The 13,491-nt window shown below is 49.8% G+C and overlaps 2 protein-coding genes across 2 annotated transcripts in view; both read right to left on the minus strand.

Moving 5' to 3' along the window:
• LOC137537127 (uncharacterized) overlaps window positions 1-13,491 on the minus strand; it is a 627,974-nt gene that overhangs the window by 126,950 nt on the left and 487,533 nt on the right. The gene's annotated exons all lie outside the window — the stretch shown is intronic.
• Window positions 1-13,491, minus strand: part of LOC137535342 (zinc finger protein 665-like) — a 79,848-nt gene that overhangs the window by 5,825 nt on the left and 60,532 nt on the right. The window lies entirely within an intron of this gene.

Consider the following 13,491-nt stretch of genomic DNA (forward strand, 5'->3'; position numbering starts at 1 on the left):
TGAGATACAAGAGGTGGGAAAGCCTCTAATCTCCTGTGGTATGTGGAAAGAACATCTACGGTGTTAGAGATTATCACCTCTTGGTATCTAAAGCGGAGTACAAACTGGTTACCTGAACTAAGCATCTGTGATTGTTTCAGGTGAGCGTTTCCTGTACACACATGTTGAATGGCTCCCATTGAGCGGCTTGTTCTGCCCTAGAGCCTGCTACACACATCCAATTTTGATTGGCCAATTTTATCATTTCATTGTGGCATGAGAGCTTACCAACACAATCTATTTGTCATATTCAAAATCTTTTGTCCCTTATGCTACATGGAGGTGGACAAATTGGCCAGTGATGTCACGGTTATGCAGGAGAACAGAGGCGCCAAAAGGATAAAAGGAAGCTAAATGAGCTTAAAAACCAAATTCTTGGTAAATAGAGGAGGTAGTGGTGGACTTACCTCCTCCAAGTAGACACACAACGACTGTAGTAAACACAGTCAATATATTTTATTTATGAACTCCAAATATGCAACGCGTTACGCAGGTTTGATCCTGCTTCATCAGGCAATAACAACAGAGCAATAGCATATGTGGTCAGAGGTGCCTGGCTCTTCTACTGACCACATGCTATTGCTCTGTTATTGCCTGATGAAGCGGGATCAAACCTGCGAAACGCGTTGCATATTTGGAGTTCATAAATAAAATATATTGACTGTCTTTACTACAGTCGTTGTGTGTCTACTTGGAGGAGGTAAGTACACCACTACCTCCTCTATTTACCAAGAATTTGGTTTTTAAGCTTATTTAGCTTCCTTTTATCCTTTTGGCGCCTCTGTTCTCCTGCATAATATTGAGTCCACCCTGGGTGGAGGGTTGAACCCCCTTTTTCTCATCTACAGAGAGCGACTTCTTATTCCTGAGTGGGGTCAGGAAAATCTCCCCACCTGCCTTTACAGTGGTTGCCTAATGGTAACCCTGGTTTGTGAGTATTAATATTTACTCTATCTAGTAACCATTTAACAGTACATATTACACTATTGGGGCTCTTGGTGTTCCTTGTTTATAATGATGTCACGGTGCACCAGAACCACTAGGATTTTGCAGAGGGACAGATGATTTGCATATTCACCCATGATGCATTGTGGTGTGACATCCTGCTCACATGAAGCTGAATACTTGGGAATATCCTCTGTATTAGGGAGGGGAAATTGTGCTTTGCATTGTTATTTCTATAGAGAAGCTGTTTGGTGCTTTTTAGCCAGTTACAGGAGTATTAGTGGTTTTATATCTCCGTAACTTATATAAGTAATACCTCTGCTTCCCCAATCCTGTAACCCCCCTGAGCCTATAACAGCCCCTCCCTCCTCCTGAAAGCCCGGCACAGAGGGGGAGGGGCTGTGATTAGAGCTCCCTTTCCAGTGAGAAAGGACCAGAGACCACCTCATACTCATTTACAAACTGTGACAATAAGATGATAATTTCTCCAATCTGAGACACGTGTGCTTGTAATGTTTCTCCAGACTGGAATTAGACCAACCAAGATCAGCTACAGCTGCACCCACTGGCTAATTTCAAGCTGTGCACAAGTTGGAATTCATTTTATATCAACTTGAAATGACTAGCACTTCATTGGGCGACTCGAGTGATTTGTGCAGCAATCTGTACACAGTGCTGGTTATTGCAGCTATGAGGGTGTCACTCCCTCCTGGTCAGAGTCTCTGTTGGGCAGCTCTAGTGATTTGTGCAGTGATCTGTACACAGTGCTGGTTATTGCAGCTATGAGGGCGTCACTCCCTCCTGGTCAGAGTCTCTGTTGGGGAGCTCTAGTGATTTGTGCAGCAATCTGTACACACTGCTGGTTATTGCAGCTATGAGGGTGTCACTCCCTCCTGGTCAGAGTCTCTGTTGGGCAGCTCCAGTGATTTGTGCAGCAATCTGTACACAGTGCTGGTTATTGCAGCTATGAGGGTGTCACTCCCTCCTGGTCAGAGTCTCTGTTGGGCAGCTCTAGTGATTTGTGCAGCAATCTGTACACACTGCTGGTTATTGCAGCTATGAGGGTGTCACTCCCTCCTGGTCAGAGTCTCTGTTGGGCAGCTCCAGTGATTTGTGCAGCGATCTGTACACACTGCTGGTTATTGCAGCTATGAGGGTGTCACTCCCTCCTGGTCAGAGTCTCTGTTAGGCAGCTCTAGTGATTTGTGCAGCAATCTGTACACATTGCTGGTTATTGCAGCTATGAGGGTGTCACTCCCTCCTGGTCAGAGTCTCTGTTGGGCAGCTCTAGTGATTTGTGCAGCAATCTGTACATACTGCTGGTTATTGCAGCTATGAGGGTGTCACTCCCTCCTGGTCAGAGTCTCTGTTGGGCAGCTCTAGTGATTTGTGCAGCAATCTGTACACACTGCTGGTTATTGCAGCTATGAGGGTGTCACTCCCTCCTGGTCAGAGTCTCTGTTGGGCGGCTCTAGTGATTTGTGCAGCAATCTGTACACACTGCTGGTTATTGCAGCTATGAGGGTGTCACTCCCTCCTGGTCAGAGTCTCTGTTGGGCAGCTCTAGTGATTTGTGCAGCAATCTGTACACATTGCTGGTTATTGCAGCTATGAGGGTGTCACTCCCTCCTGGTCAGAGTCTCTGTTGGGCAGCTCTAGTGATTTGTGCAGCAATCTGTACACACTGCTGGTTATTGCAGCTATGAGGGTGTCACTCCCTCCTGGTCAGAGTCTCTGTTGGGCGGCTCTAGTGATTTGTGCAGCGATCTGTACACACTGCTGGTTATTGCAGCTATGAGGGTGTCACTCCCTCCTGGTCAGAGTCTCTGTTGGGCAGCTCTAGTGATTTGTGCAGCAATCTGTACACATTGCTGGTTATTGCAGCTATGAGGGTGTCACTCCCTCCTGGTCAGAGTCTCTGTTGGGCAGCTCTAGTGATTTGTGCAGCAATCTGTACACACTGCTGGTTATTGCAGCTATGAGGGTGTCACTCCCTCCTGGTCAGAGTCTCTGTTGGGCGGCTCTAGTGATTTGTGCAGCGATCTGTACACACTGCTGGTTATTGCAGCTATGAGGGTGTCACTCCCTCCTGGTCAGAGTCTCTGTTGGGCAGCTCTAGTGATTTGTGCAGCAATCTGTACATACTGCTGGTTATTGCAGCTATGAGGGTGTCACTCCCTCCTGGTCAGAGTCTCTGTTGGGCAGCTCTAGTGATTTGTGCAGCAATCTGTACATACTGCTGGTTATTGCAGCTATGAGAGTGTCACTCCCTCCTGGTCAGAGTCTCTGTTGGGCAGCTCCAGTGATTTGTGCAGCGATCTGTACACACTGCTGGTTATTGCAGCTATGAGGGTGTCACTACCTCCTGGTCAGAGTCTCTGTTGGGCAGCTCTAGTGATTTGTGCAGCGATCTGTACACACTGCTGGTTATTGCAGCTATGAGGGTGTCACTCCCTCCTGGTCAGAGTCTCTGTTGGGCAGCTCTAGTGATTTGTGCAGCAATCTGTACACACTGCTGGTTATTGCAGCTATGAGGGTGTCACTCCCTCCTGGTCAGAGTCTCTGTTGGGCAGCTCTAGTGATTTGTGCAGCGATCTGTACATACTGCTGGTTATTGCAGCTATGAGTGTGTCACTCCCTCCTGGTCAGAGTCTCTGTTGGGCAGCTCTAGTGATTTGTGCAGCGATCTGTACATACTGCTGGTTATTGCAGCTATGAGGGTGTCACTCCCTCCTGGTCAGAGTCTCTGTTGGGCAGCTCTAGTGATTTGTGCAGCAATCTGTACATACTGCTGGTTATTGCAGCTATGAGAGTGTCACTCCCTCATGGTCAGAGTCTCTGTTGGGCAGCTCTAGTGATTTGTGCAGCGATCTGTACACACTGCTGGTGATTGCAGCTATGAGGGTGTCACTCCCTCCTGGTCAGAGTCTCTGTTGGGCAGCTCTAGTGATTTGTGCAGCAATCTGTACATACTGCTGGTTATTGCAGCTATGAGGGTGTCACTCCCTCCTGGTCAGAGTCTCTGTTGGGCAGCTCTAGTGATTTGTGCAGCAATCTGTACATACTGCTGGTTATTGCAGCTATGAGGGTGTCACTCCCTCCTGGTCAGAGTCTCTGTTGGGCAGCTCTAGTGATTTGTGCAGCAATCTGTACATACTGCTGGTTATTGCAGCTATGAGAGTGTCACTCCCTCCTGGTCAGAGTCTCTGTTGGGCAGCTCCAGTGATTTGTGCAGCGATCTGTACACACTGCTGGTTATTGCAGCTATGAGGGTGTCACTACCTCCTGGTCAGAGTCTCTGTTGGGCAGCTCTAGTGATTTGTGCAGCGATCTGTACACACTGCTGGTTATTGCAGCTATGAGGGTGTCACTCCCTCCTGGTCAGAGTCTCTGTTGGGCAGCTCTAGGGATTTGTGCAGTGATCTGTACACACTGCTGGTTATTGCAGCTATGAGGGTGTCACTCCCTCCTGGTCAGAGTCTCTGTTGGGCAGCTCTAGTGATTTGTGCAGCAATCTGTACACACTGCTGGTTATTGCAGCTATGAGGGTCTCACTCCCTCCTGGTCAGAGTCTCTGTTGGGCAGCTCTAGTGATTTGTGCAGCAATCTGTACACACTGCTGGTTATTGCAGCTATGAGGGTCTCACTCCCTCCTGGTCAGAGTCTCTGTTGGGCAGCTCTAGTGATTTGTGCAGCAATCTGTACACACTGCTGGTGATTGCAGCTATGAGGGTGTCACTCCCTCCTGGTCAGAGTCTCTGTTGGGCAGCTCTAGTGATTTGTGCAGCAATCTGTACACACTGCTGGTTATTGCAGCTATGAGGGTCTCACTCCCTCCTGGTCAGAGTCTCTGTTGGGCAGCTCTAGTGATTTGTGCAGCAATCTGTACACACTGCTGGTGATTGCAGCTATGAGGGTGTCACTCCCTCCTGGTCAGAGTCTCTGTTGGGCAGCTCTAGTGATTTGTGCAGCAATCTGTACATACTGCTGGTTATTGCAGCTATGAGGGTGTCACTCCCTCCTGGTTAGAGTCTCTGTTGGGCAGCTCTAGTGATTTGTGCAGCAATCTGTACATACTGCTGGTTATTGCAGCTATGAGAGTGTCACTCCCTCCTGGTCAGAGTCTCTGTTGGGCAGCTCCAGTGATTTGTGCAGCGATCTGTACACACTGCTGGTTATTGCAGCTATGAGGGTGTCACTCCCTCCTGGTCAGAGTCTCTGTTGGGCAGCTCTAGTGATTTGTGCAGCGATCTGTACACACTGCTGGTTATTGCAGCTATGAGGGTGTCACTCCCTCCTGGTCAGAGTCTCTGTTGGGCAGCTCTAGGGATTTGTGCAGTGATCTGTACACACTGCTGGTTATTGCAGCTATGAGGGTGTCACTCCCTCCTGGTCAGAGTCTCTGTTGGGCAGCTCTAGTGATTTGTGCAGCAATCTGTACACACTGCTGGTTATTGCAGCTATGAGGGTGTCACTCCCTCCTGGTCAGAGTCTCTGTTGGGCAGCTCTAGTGATTTGTGCAGCAATCTGTACACACTGCTGGTTATTGCAGCTATGAGGGTCTCACTCCCTCCTGGTCAGAGTCTCTGTTGGGCAGCTCTAGTGATTTGTGCAGCAATCTGTACATACTGCTGGTGATTGCAGCTATGAGGGTGTCACTCCCTCCTGGTCAGAGTCTCTGTTGGGCAGCTCTAGTGATTTGTGCAGCAATCTATACACACTGCTGGTTATTGCAGCTATGAAGGTGTCACTCCCTCCTGGTCAGAGTCTCTGTTGGGCAGCTCTAGGGATTTGTGCAGTGATCTGTACACACTGCTGGTTATTGCAGCTATGAGGGTGTCACTCCCTCCTGGTCAGAGTCTCTGTTGGGCAGCTCTAGTGATTTGTGCAGCAATCTGTACATACTGCTGGTTATTGCAGCTATGAGAGTGTCACTCCCTCATGGTCAGAGTCTCTGTTGGGCAGCTCTAGTGATTTGTGCAGCGATCTGTACACACTGCTGGTTATTGCAGCTATGAGGGTGTCACTCCCTCCTGGTCAGAGTCTCTGTTGGGCAGCTCTAGTGATTTGTGCAGCGATCTGTACATACTGCTGGTTATTGCAGCTATGAGGGTGTCACTCCCTCCTGGTCAGAGTCTCTGTTGGGCAGCTCTAGTGATTTGTGCAGCAATCTGTACACATTGCTGGTTATTGCAGCTATGAGGGTGTCACTCCCTCCTGGTCAGAGTCTCTGTTGGGCAGCTCTAGTGATTTGTGCAGCAATCTGTACACACTGCTGGTTATTGCAGCTATGAGGGTGTCACTCCCTCCTGGTCAGAGTCTCTGTTGGGCAGCTCTAGTGATTTGTGCAGCAATCTGTACACACTGCTGGTTATTGCAGCTATGAGGGTGTCACTCCCTCCTGGTCAGAGTCTCTGTTGGGCAGCTCTAGTGATTTGTGCAGCAATCTGTACACACTGCTGGTTATTGCAGCTATGAGGGTGTCACTCCCTCCTGGTCAGAGTCTCTGTTGGGCAGCTCTAGTGATTTGTGCAGCGATCTGTACATACTGCTGGTTATTGCAGCTATGAGGGTGTCACTCCCTCCTGGTCAGAGTCTCTGTTGGGCAGCTCTAGTGATTTGTGCAGCAATCTGTACACATTGCTGGTTATTGCAGCTATGAGGGTGTCACTCCCTCCTGGTCAGAGTCTCTGTTGGGCAGCTCTAGTGATTTGTGCAGCAATCTGTACACACTGCTGGTTATTGCAGCTATGAGGGTGTCACTCCCTCCTGGTCAGAGTCTCTGTTGGGCAGCTCCAGTGATTTGTGCAGCGATCTGTACACACTGCTGGTTATTGCAGCTATGAGGGTGTCACTACCTCCTGGTCAGAGTCTCTGTTGGGCAGCTCTAGTGATTTGTGCAGCGATCTGTACACACTGCTGGTTATTGCAGCTATGAGGGTGTCACTCCCTCCTGGTCAGAGTCTCTGTTGGGCAGCTCTAGTGATTTGTGCAGCAATCTGTACACACTGCTGGTTATTGCAGCTATGAGGGTGTCACTCCCTCCTGGTCAGAGTCTCTGTTGGGCAGCTCTAGTGATTTGTGCAGCGATCTGTACATACTGCTGGTTATTGCAGCTATGAGTGTGTCACTCCCTCCTGGTCAGAGTCTCTGTTGGGCAGCTCTAGTGATTTGTGCAGCGATCTGTACATACTGCTGGTTATTGCAGCTATGAGGGTGTCACTCCCTCCTGGTCAGAGTCTCTGTTGGGCAGCTCTAGTGATTTGTGCAGCAATCTGTACATACTGCTGGTTATTGCAGCTATGAGAGTGTCACTCCCTCATGGTCAGAGTCTCTGTTGGGCAGCTCTAGTGATTTGTGCAGCGATCTGTACACACTGCTGGTGATTGCAGCTATGAGGGTGTCACTCCCTCCTGGTCAGAGTCTCTGTTGGGCAGCTCTAGTGATTTGTGCAGCAATCTGTACATACTGCTGGTTATTGCAGCTATGAGGGTGTCACTCCCTCCTGGTCAGAGTCTCTGTTGGGCAGCTCTAGTGATTTGTGCAGCAATCTGTACATACTGCTGGTTATTGCAGCTATGAGGGTGTCACTCCCTCCTGGTCAGAGTCTCTGTTGGGCAGCTCTAGTGATTTGTGCAGCAATCTGTACATACTGCTGGTTATTGCAGCTATGAGAGTGTCACTCCCTCCTGGTCAGAGTCTCTGTTGGGCAGCTCCAGTGATTTGTGCAGCGATCTGTACACACTGCTGGTTATTGCAGCTATGAGGGTGTCACTACCTCCTGGTCAGAGTCTCTGTTGGGCAGCTCTAGTGATTTGTGCAGCGATCTGTACACACTGCTGGTTATTGCAGCTATGAGGGTGTCACTCCCTCCTGGTCAGAGTCTCTGTTGGGCAGCTCTAGGGATTTGTGCAGTGATCTGTACACACTGCTGGTTATTGCAGCTATGAGGGTGTCACTCCCTCCTGGTCAGAGTCTCTGTTGGGCAGCTCTAGTGATTTGTGCAGCAATCTGTACACACTGCTGGTTATTGCAGCTATGAGGGTCTCACTCCCTCCTGGTCAGAGTCTCTGTTGGGCAGCTCTAGTGATTTGTGCAGCAATCTGTACACACTGCTGGTTATTGCAGCTATGAGGGTGTCACTCCCTCCTGGTCAGAGTCTCTGTTGGGCAGCTCTAGTGATTTGTGCAGCGATCTGTACATACTGCTGGTTATTGCAGCTATGAGGGTGTCACTCCCTCCTGGTCAGAGTCTCTGTTGGGCAGCTCTAGTGATTTGTGCAGCAATCTGTACACATTGCTGGTTATTGCAGCTATGAGGGTGTCACTCCCTCCTGGTCAGAGTCTCTGTTGGGCAGCTCTAGTGATTTGTGCAGCAATCTGTACACACTGCTGGTTATTGCAGCTATGAGGGTGTCACTCCCTCCTGGTCAGAGTCTCTGTTGGGCAGCTCCAGTGATTTGTGCAGCGATCTGTACACACTGCTGGTTATTGCAGCTATGAGGGTGTCACTACCTCCTGGTCAGAGTCTCTGTTGGGCAGCTCTAGTGATTTGTGCAGCGATCTGTACACACTGCTGGTTATTGCAGCTATGAGGGTGTCACTCCCTCCTGGTCAGAGTCTCTGTTGGGCAGCTCTAGTGATTTGTGCAGCAATCTGTACACACTGCTGGTTATTGCAGCTATGAGGGTGTCACTCCCTCCTGGTCAGAGTCTCTGTTGGGCAGCTCTAGTGATTTGTGCAGCGATCTGTACATACTGCTGGTTATTGCAGCTATGAGTGTGTCACTCCCTCCTGGTCAGAGTCTCTGTTGGGCAGCTCTAGTGATTTGTGCAGCGATCTGTACATACTGCTGGTTATTGCAGCTATGAGGGTGTCACTCCCTCCTGGTCAGAGTCTCTGTTGGGCAGCTCTAGTGATTTGTGCAGCAATCTGTACATACTGCTGGTTATTGCAGCTATGAGAGTGTCACTCCCTCATGGTCAGAGTCTCTGTTGGGCAGCTCTAGTGATTTGTGCAGCGATCTGTACACACTGCTGGTGATTGCAGCTATGAGGGTGTCACTCCCTCCTGGTCAGAGTCTCTGTTGGGCAGCTCTAGTGATTTGTGCAGCAATCTGTACATACTGCTGGTTATTGCAGCTATGAGGGTGTCACTCCCTCCTGGTCAGAGTCTCTGTTGGGCAGCTCTAGTGATTTGTGCAGCAATCTGTACATACTGCTGGTTATTGCAGCTATGAGGGTGTCACTCCCTCCTGGTCAGAGTCTCTGTTGGGCAGCTCTAGTGATTTGTGCAGCAATCTGTACATACTGCTGGTTATTGCAGCTATGAGAGTGTCACTCCCTCCTGGTCAGAGTCTCTGTTGGGCAGCTCCAGTGATTTGTGCAGCGATCTGTACACACTGCTGGTTATTGCAGCTATGAGGGTGTCACTACCTCCTGGTCAGAGTCTCTGTTGGGCAGCTCTAGTGATTTGTGCAGCGATCTGTACACACTGCTGGTTATTGCAGCTATGAGGGTGTCACTCCCTCCTGGTCAGAGTCTCTGTTGGGCAGCTCTAGGGATTTGTGCAGTGATCTGTACACACTGCTGGTTATTGCAGCTATGAGGGTGTCACTCCCTCCTGGTCAGAGTCTCTGTTGGGCAGCTCTAGTGATTTGTGCAGCAATCTGTACACACTGCTGGTTATTGCAGCTATGAGGGTCTCACTCCCTCCTGGTCAGAGTCTCTGTTGGGCAGCTCTAGTGATTTGTGCAGCAATCTGTACACACTGCTGGTTATTGCAGCTATGAGGGTCTCACTCCCTCCTGGTCAGAGTCTCTGTTGGGCAGCTCTAGTGATTTGTGCAGCAATCTGTACACACTGCTGGTGATTGCAGCTATGAGGGTGTCACTCCCTCCTGGTCAGAGTCTCTGTTGGGCAGCTCTAGTGATTTGTGCAGCAATCTGTACACACTGCTGGTTATTGCAGCTATGAGGGTCTCACTCCCTCCTGGTCAGAGTCTCTGTTGGGCAGCTCTAGTGATTTGTGCAGCAATCTGTACACACTGCTGGTGATTGCAGCTATGAGGGTGTCACTCCCTCCTGGTCAGAGTCTCTGTTGGGCAGCTCTAGTGATTTGTGCAGCAATCTGTACATACTGCTGGTTATTGCAGCTATGAGGGTGTCACTCCCTCCTGGTTAGAGTCTCTGTTGGGCAGCTCTAGTGATTTGTGCAGCAATCTGTACATACTGCTGGTTATTGCAGCTATGAGAGTGTCACTCCCTCCTGGTCAGAGTCTCTGTTGGGCAGCTCCAGTGATTTGTGCAGCGATCTGTACACACTGCTGGTTATTGCAGCTATGAGGGTGTCACTCCCTCCTGGTCAGAGTCTCTGTTGGGCAGCTCTAGTGATTTGTGCAGCGATCTGTACACACTGCTGGTTATTGCAGCTATGAGAGTGTCACTCCCTCCTGGTCAGAGTCTCTGTTGGGCAGCTCTAGGGATTTGTGCAGTGATCTGTACACACTGCTGGTTATTGCAGCTATGAGGGTGTCACTCCCTCCTGGTCAGAGTCTCTGTTGGGCAGCTCTAGTGATTTGTGCAGCAATCTGTACACACTGCTGGTTATTGCAGCTATGAGGGTGTCACTCCCTCCTGGTCAGAGTCTCTGTTGGGCAGCTCTAGTGATTTGTGCAGCAATCTGTACACACTGCTGGTTATTGCAGCTATGAGGGTCTCACTCCCTCCTGGTCAGAGTCTCTGTTGGGCAGCTCTAGTGATTTGTGCAGCAATCTGTACATACTGCTGGTGATTGCAGCTATGAGGGTGTCACTCCCTCCTGGTCAGAGTCTCTGTTGGGCAGCTCTAGTGATTTGTGCAGCAATCTATACACACTGCTGGTTATTGCAGCTATGAAGGTGTCACTCCCTCCTGGTCAGAGTCTCTGTTGGGCAGCTCTAGGGATTTGTGCAGTGATCTGTACACACTGCTGGTTATTGCAGCTATGAGGGTGTCACTCCCTCCTGGTCAGAGTCTCTGTTGGGCAGCTCTAGTGATTTGTGCAGCAATCTGTACATACTGCTGGTTATTGCAGCTATGAGAGTGTCACTCCCTCATGGTCAGAGTCTCTGTTGGGCAGCTCTAGTGATTTGTGCAGCGATCTGTACACACTGCTGGTTATTGCAGCTATGAGGGTGTCACTCCCTCCTGGTCAGAGTCTCTGTTGGGCAGCTCTAGTGATTTGTGCAGCAATCTGTACACACTGCTGGTTATTGCAGCTATGAGGGTGTCACTCCCTCCTGGTCAGAGTCTCTGTTGGGCAGCTCTAGTGATTGGTGCAGCAATCTGTACACACTGCTGGTTATTGCAGCTATGAGGGTGTCACTCCCTCCTGGTCAGAGTCTCTGTTGGGCAGCTCCAGTGATTTGTGCAGCGATCTGTACACACTGCTGGTTATTGCAGCTATGAGGGTGTCACTCCCTCCTGGTCAGAGTCTCTGTTGGGCAGCTCTAGTGATTTGTGCAGCGATCTGTACACACTGCTGGTTATTGCAGCTATGAGGGTGTTACTCCCTCCTGGTCAGAGTCTCTGTTGGGCAGCTCTAGGGATTTGTGCAGTGATCTGTACACACTGCTGGTTATTGCAGCTATGAGGGTGTCACTCCCTCCTGGTCAGAGTCTCTGTTGGGCAGCTCTAGTGATTTGTGCAGCAATCTGTACATACTGCTGGTTATTGCAGCTATGAGGGTGTCACTCCCTACTGGTTAGAGTCTCTGTTGGGCAGCTCTAGTGATTTGTGCAACAATCTGTACACATTGCTGGTTATTGCAGCTATGAGGGTGTCACTCCCTCCTGGTCAGAGTCTCTGTTGGGCAGCTCTAGTGATTTGTGCAGCAATCTGTACACACTGCTGGTTATTGCAGCTATGAGGGTGTCACTCCCTCCTGGTCAGAGTCTCTGTTGGGCAGCTCTAGTGATTTGTGCAGCAATCTGTACACACTGCTGGTTATTGCAGCTATGAGGGTCTCACTCCCTCCTGGTCAGAGTCTCTGTTGGGCAGCTCTAGTGATTTGTGCAGCAATCTGTACACACTGCTGGTGATTGCAGCTATGAGGGTGTCACTCCCTCCTGGTCAGAGTCTCTGTTGGGCAGCTCTAGTGATTTGTGCAGCAATCTGTACATACTGCTGGTTATTGCAGCTATGAGGGTGTCACTCCCTCCTGGTCAGAGTCTCTGTTGGGCAGCTCTAGTGATTTGTGCAGCAATCTGTACATACTGCTGGTTATTGCAGCTATGAGAGTGTCACTCCCTCATGGTCAGAGTCTCTGTTGGGCAGCTCTAGTGATTTGTGCAGCGATCTGTACACACTGCTGGTTATTGCAGCTATGAGGGTGTCACTCCCTCCTGGTCAGAGTCTCTGTTGGGCAGCTCTAGTGATTTGTGCAGCAATCTGTACACACTGCTGGTTATTGCAGCTATGAGGGTGTCACTCCCTCCTGGTCAGAGTCTCTGTTGGGCAGCTCTAGTGATTGGTGCAGCAATCTGTACACACTGCTGGTTATTGCAGCTATGAGGGTGTCACTCCCTCCTGGTCAGAGTCTCTGTTGGGCAGCTCCAGTGATTTGTGCAGCGATCTGTACACACTGCTGGTTATTGCAGCTATGAGGGTGTCACTCCCTCCTGGTCAGAGTCTCTGTTGGGCAGCTCTAGTGATTTGTGCAGCGATCTGTACACACTGCTGGTTATTGCAGCTATGAGGGTGTCACTCCCTCCTGGTCAGAGTCTCTGTTGGGCAGCTCTAGGGATTTGTGCAGTGATCTGTACACACTGCTGGTTATTGCAGCTATGAGGGTGTCACTCCCTCCTGCTCAGAGTCTCTGTTGGGCAGCTCTAGTGATTTGTGCAGCAATCTGTACACACTGCTGGTTATTGCAGCTATGAGGGTGTCACTCCCTCCTGGTCAGAGTCTCTGTTGGGCAGCTCTAGTGATTTGTGCAGCGATCTGTACACACTGCTGGTTATTGCAGCTATGAGGGTGTCACTCCCTCCTGGTAAGAGTCTCTGTTGAGCAGCTCTAGTGATTTGTGCAGCAATCTGTACACACTGCTGGTTATTGCAGCTATGAGGGTGTCACTCCCTCCTGGTTAGAGTCTCTGTTGGGCAGCTCTAGTGATTTGTGCAGCAATCTGTACACATTGCTGGTTATTGCAGCTATGAGGGTGTCACTCCCTCCTGGTCAGAGTCTCTGTTGGGCAGCTCTAGTGATTTGTACAGCGATCTGTACACACTGCTGGTTATTGCAGCTATGAGGGTGTAACTCCCTCCTGGTCAGAATCTCTGTTGGGAATCTGGCCGACACTAACAAAGTCAAACTCAAGAAATTCCTCCCAGCTGTTCTATAGGATTCTACAACATGAATAAGCTGCTGGTGTTTTATACCTCAGTGTTTCTGGATGTGTTTCTGGATTGTCAGAGAAAAGAGAGAATTATTTGCCTGTTTACTGACTGTCCTCACATAATGCACTATTAT

Source organism: Hyperolius riggenbachi, chromosome 10, assembly GCF_040937935.1.
Source record: "Hyperolius riggenbachi isolate aHypRig1 chromosome 10, aHypRig1.pri, whole genome shotgun sequence".
In the NCBI taxonomy this organism is placed as follows: Eukaryota; Metazoa; Chordata; class Amphibia; order Anura; family Hyperoliidae; genus Hyperolius; species Hyperolius riggenbachi.